The following is a 6,523-nucleotide window of genomic DNA, read 5'->3' as shown; positions in this document are numbered from 1 at the left end:
TAGCGTTAGACAGATAGATGACTACGCAAATGAATAGGCGGATACATACACACGTAGATAGATGAAATACCCCTTGCTGACTAGTTAAACAGATGTAGACATTGTTTCGTACAAGTAAGATTCATGTATGCAGACCATGATTATCAAAAGACATCAAACAGTATTTCAGACACAACTTAGTCGTGCAAGGAAGTAGGTCGTGTGGCTAAAACACTCATGCGATGAGGTAAAGTCCACCATTCAAAGCGAGTACAGGGAATTTCTCACTATCTTTTCCTTCTCTGCCATAAAGGCCCTCGAGCAAGAGAGCGCCAACAATCGGCTGTGTTCGCCATTATGGGTAGAGCGCCCTCATTGGCAATGCATCAGCTTTTTTACAATTCAGAGTCATGACTATCGTACGGATGGATTCAAGCTGAATTCGCATCACCTCCGTGAACGGGAAATTACAAAACTGGTCCATTCCATACTGTTGTGTTGTTCAAACACTCAAGTCGCTAGGTTGGACGAGCCGGAGACATCATTTACAGAGCTGATACTTTGGGCATGTTGGGAGTTAGTAGACAATGCGCTAATTCGTTGCTGACGTTTGTTGAATTGCTGAACATGAAAAAAATCTATGTGTCAACACGACACACGTAATCAAATATAGAGCTTAAATACAACAAGATTTCGAACGACAACATTAGCACAAGCATACACAGAATCAGTCTATCATGCTTGTTTTTATTTATAATGCCAGGGTTTGGCTCAGTCGGCAGCGCGTCTGCCTCCAGATCCAAAGGGCCCAAGGCTCGATTTCCTAGTTTTACTCAGAGATGTTGTTGTAATCATACCGTCCTCTCTACTAGCAAGAGACAAAACACTTTGTCCCTCGGATAGGTCCGGTGTGTGAGAGAGTCACAAATCATGCACGTAAAAGATCCTGCTTCATACATTTACCGATTTGAAATCATCATTAACCGTTGACAAGTTTGGTGATTCACATCTTCTCGGTAGGCGGATTTGATCAGCTACTGCAACCGATAATCAAAATCACCTTACAGTACATTGATCATCACTTTGTCACCCCCATGACCACCACCCCCTCCTTTGTGTTTCTGTGGTGCAAGGTTTATGAATTGCTGTTTGAGGTCAGTGATTTAAAAACAAAGATGCTAATGAGAGAATTGTTGCTTAAGGAGGTCAGCGATTAGAAATAATGCTGATCGAGAGAAACAATTCGGCTTTTTTGTGCATCATAAAAATGATACTTTTTTTTCATAAAGAAGTTTAAGAAGCAAAACTGCTGCATACTAGTTTGTTGCATTGATAGAACTCCAGATCTAGACGACAAGAGTTTATTGGCAACGATCAGGTGGACAACCTTTTCTGATGAGGCAAGGGTCTTGATTAGAAAGATAGACAGTTACGCCCATAGTTGTGCGATTTTTTTTTCTTGTTTTGATAAGATGCGCCAGTTACTTTGTCGTCAGTGATTGTCGAACTCATATCTTATCTAAAAACAACAACAACTGTGTAGTTGTTTTGTTTTGGTTTTTGTTTTGTTTTGTTTTTTTTTGTTTTTTTTTTTTTGGGGGGGGGAGAGAAAAAAAGGGTTTGAATGAAGTGTCCATAACCGTGATACCTCCACATACATTCCAATGCATTCTTTAACTTTCCTGAGAGAAAGAGAGGGAGGAAAGAAGGAAAGAAAGAAGGAGAAGAGAAAGAGAGACGGGAGGATAGATAGAAAGATAGATAGATAGAAAGATAGATAGAAAGAAAGGAAGAGAGAAAGAAAGGAAGAAAGAAAGAAAGAAAGAAAGAAAGAAAGAAAGAAAGAAAGAAAGAAAGAAGGGAGAGAGGGAGGAGAGAGGGAGAGAAAGGGGAGAGGAGATGAGGACGTCACGAAATTCCGAAGCAGTTGAGTGTCCGGTCATCTTTTTTATGTTTCAGAAAACTAGGGACCTCGATAGCAGCGATCCGCTCGAAGTATAGTCGTTTATAAAGAAACATAGAAGAGAAAATTGTGCTCCACGTTGCTTGCTTGAAAGAGATAGGGAGAGGGAGAATGAAGAGTTGACAAAAAAAAAGATATTGGTCAACTTTCCTTCGCTTGCTCGTGGTCCTTTGAGGCAAGCCCGGAGAAAAATGTTTGTTGCGAGAAAAAGGGTAAACGAATTAGTGATATTTCTTGAGAGAGAGAAGGGGAAGGGGGGGGGGGGGAGAGAGAAAGACAACTAGACATAAAGAATGAGAGAAGAGCAGCAACAACGCCCAGAAATGCTATTCCACATCATGCACGCTTGAGTTGGCTTGGAGGAATAGAGTAATGTCAGATGAACAAAGACGTTTCAGCCTAATCGGACTTGAAAAGAAAACAATAAGTTATTGAGCAAAAGCGCAATTAGATCACGTGTAGATCATAGTGTGGAAGTCAGTCGCAGAGTGTATGACCTTGGCAGCTTATCATCCAGTAAATGTCATTTATACAATACTGACAGTCAAGAGATAAGTAATACTTGTCGGTTTGAATTTGCTGTTTTTTCGAATGCATTGTAGAAGATTTCCCCGGATGGTTAAAGACGAACAAATGCCCAAGAACACATGAAATGAATCTGCAGATTTATCCAGTTGGATTTCTATAATCGAGCGCGAAGAAAAAAAATGTATCCCGCACTGATGCAAAACGCACACACACACACACACACACACACACACACACACACACACACACACACACACACACACACACACACACACACACACACATTGTTTTTAACAATCTTTATTTGATTTCTATAATTTCACATGACCAAAAAAAAAAATCATTTTTGAATGTTTACACACAATACATCATCAGTAATGTTTGATTAGTTTTACAAATAATAATTGCATGCAAAGCTAAATTTCCTCTTTTAATCGCCAATTTCTTTTCCTCTTCAATGTCTGCCCTTATTCTCTTCTGAATTATGTTGAAATATGGTAAATTACTTGTACTTGTTAACTTAGAACGATATAATTCAGCAAAATAATCAAAGAATTAACAAATTTGATTAACTTAACTCAACACACACACCCGCACGCACACATACGCACACACACAGAGTAAAGAATGGTAGTATTATACATAACTCCCATGTACATGTTGTATATCGTTAGTCGGAACTCCTGAATTGGATTTTCGATGTGCAACAGGATAATGTATTACCAAAAAATAAAAAACAAAATCGGCCTGCAATCAGCATTGTATTTATGATTTTTTTTATAAACATTTAAGTGCTAACCACTAGGGGAAATGAATCGAACCGACAACAAACACATGCAACAGATTCATTTTCCCCCTTCCCATTCCCACATCTCTCCGACGATCTTCCAAAAGAGAGCGGATATAAACAGAGATCCAGATATATCATCTGACTCATGAGTTATGACGTCATCAGATCACTAACCTATTCATTGTTTTCGAGGGTGTCTGCTCTTTTTTTTTTTCGTTCTTTCTTTCTTTCTTTTCTTCTCTCTGGCTTTCGGTTTGTATACATATTTCTCTCTCTTCACTCTTCCAACAATGAGTATAGGTTTACCCTTTGGACGCGGTGTATGCACTCATTCAAGTGTCACACGGCATTCCGTTATAAAAAGGCGTACGTACTGAGCCATGATTATGTCTCCCCTTATATGGGCACCGTCGCGGTTTTCATGCAAATCAGGGTCGCAAACAGGTTTCTGCTGCAGGGGCGGCACAACGGGGCACAAAGTCTACTCGCAAAGCCAACGAAGGAAAAGCTATTAAGAGTTGAGCGTGCAGTCTTTATTTGCCATGTGCCTCTGAACTTGCTTTCGTCAACATGCGAACCTAAGGGAATCTGGCACTTTGAAGCAACCGTAGAAACCTTGTTAGCTTGTTTGAACAAATAAATTGTCGTTCTACTTATCAGTTGGCGCGCTTTTGAGAATTATAGGGATGGCAACGTTTGACAACTCGAAAGGTTTCTCTGTGAGTAATTACGAAGCTTTAGATTTTCGCGACGCGGTCGTTCCGAGAAAAAAACAAGCAAAACATGTTTTGTGCATGCGCACATTTGCTTATAAAAAAAGATCGACCTAGTCTGAGTTTGCACGGTCGGTTCTGAGCCATTTTTTGCGTCCGCTCAATTCACAACGCAGAGAGCTACTTGATGAAATGATCATATGGGGGCGCCATTTTACTTTGTATTATAGGCTACGTCCTCGAGTAATCTGAAGCTACGTTGCAACACGACGCAAAAGAGAGAGGAGAACGGCCAACGCAATCGTCGTCGATCCGCGCCGCAAATCTCTGAGCTCCCTATTGATAGTAGTAGAGAGAGTTAATGGTGATGACGATGATGATATAGATCATGCTATACTAATGTTACATCATTTCTACATCCACAACTGTTAAAAGTCAGCAACACTGACTGCAGTCTGCATTGCTAGAGAGGTTAGTCCTGGCATTAAGGACAGTCTGTTCGTAATGATGGTACCATGCATTATCATTACTAATACCACTAAGACACACTGCGAACATGATAAATGATAACGATAGGAGGAATGCGATCATTATGGGGATATATACACGGGCGGGGGAACGATTTTGTGCGTGTGTGAGTGAGTGTGTGTGTGTGGGGGGGGGGGGTAGTGCTCGTGATCGGTTGGGTCAAGAGTCAATGATCCCTCCCCCCCCCCCCCCTCGTTTTTCGGAGCTCGTGGGCCTTGTTTACCTAGTGTCAAACTCATGGGCTGTATGACTTGTCGACTGCAGAATTCCGTGGCATTATTGTGCGTCTACCTCACATTTTGCTAGCTCCCGATCCATTTAAAACACTAGAAATAAAAATCATTTGACATGACAGTAAAGACAAAAAAAAAATGTTCTCTGAAAGAATGTAAAATGACGGAGATGAAATAATTTTTTTTTTCAACATTCGAGCTTGATAAACAAAAAAAAGAGCATTTACCATGTTGTATGTTTTTTATCATCTTTTCGAAAACATGTGTTAAATTCAAGAAAACATTCAGGGTTTTATAAAGCTTGAAGAGTCTCCTATCGGCTGTTATGCTCATATTTTTAACATACACCACTGTGATCATGAATCATCGAATTCAAACAAAAAGAAAAAGAAAAGAATGAAAACGCCGTGTCTCATCTCATTAAGTATGTAAAGTCTCAAGTCTCACATGAGATGTCTCACGTGCCCCTGAGTGCTGTGTGTCGATCCCTGTGTTTCTGCCTCATTAAACGCCAGCGTTGCGGTCTGACTGATCAGGGGCTGATTGGCCAATTAGAAACGTTCCTGAAAGTGAGAAATTATATTTGGGACAGGAATAGGACTGCATAAAAAAGACAGAGATAGAAAAAAAAGATGGGCGCAATTGACAAAGAGAATGAAATGGTGAGATTAAGTGTTTATAAAGCTAAAGAGCATCAAAAGGAGAGAAGTGCGGCGGGATGAATGACCGATTCCAGTGGATTGCCGTCTTACTGAATAAAACATGAACCTGGTCCCATAGGTATGTGGAGCAATTCAAAATGAAAGAAGTAAAGAAGAATGTATACAAGTTGTCAAGAAGAAAAAGAGATAGTGTCAATGGAAAGGTCGTGCGAAAATGATAAAGAAAGTAAAAAGACAAAAAAAACTGAAATCTGAAGTATGAAATTGCATACTTTGAATATAAGTGTGGGCAAACTGAGTAGACCTAAAGTATGTAAAGCAAGGAGCAGTAAGCCACATGATATACTACTTCAATGGCTTACAACGGACGGTGACTTTTGAGGAATTTGGCATTTATTGTTATCTGATTATGTGATTGTAGCGTCGGAAAAGGAGTGTGGTATAGAGAATAAATTACGAGTTGAGAAAAAAAAACTGCATAAGTAGAATAAATTAGAAAATGTACAGCACAACATTCAAGACGCGTATTAAGCGGAATGTTTGGAATACTTTAATCGCACGCTGCTTTCATTTCAGTTCATTGCTTTTTTTATCTTCAATCTTAACAATATACATGAATATTACAACCGTGAAATAATATATGTTTCATTTAAGATAACATCACCTATTTCATTCAAGACAGGAAATGAAAATTGAGGAGCTGCTAAAAAGCGAGCTTTTGTAATACCATCCCCTTACTTACATGGTATATTACTACAATATATTTATTCAACATTTACAACACAAGTTATGCCTTTAATGTACAAAACTTGCAAGAATGTCTTGACATACTTCGTGAGGACAGCAGGCATTATAACGTTCTTATCGACTAAAACATGAAGAATGTTATAGAAGAATGAAAATGCAAGGATTCAGCGAATTCGTAAGTGAAATAGATAATAGACAGACGGACAAACTGTTGAGCTGTGTGAAAACACGCAGGATTTCCGACGGTGTAATTCACTATTATGTGCTTAACTTCTCACTTCTAATGACCTCGAGGAGAGAGTAAGGGGAAAAAAAAGAAGACAAAAAAAAAAAAGAAATATCTTTCTACCCCATGTTGAGCGATGGATCCTGGTACAAAA

This window comes from Diadema antillarum, unplaced genomic scaffold (genome assembly GCF_040938485.1).
Source record: "Diadema antillarum isolate AM-2024a unplaced genomic scaffold, OU_Dant_1.0 seq00000454_RagTag, whole genome shotgun sequence".
NCBI lineage: Eukaryota > Metazoa > Echinodermata > Echinoidea > Diadematoida > Diadematidae > Diadema > Diadema antillarum.
This window is presented reverse-complemented; position numbering follows the sequence as displayed.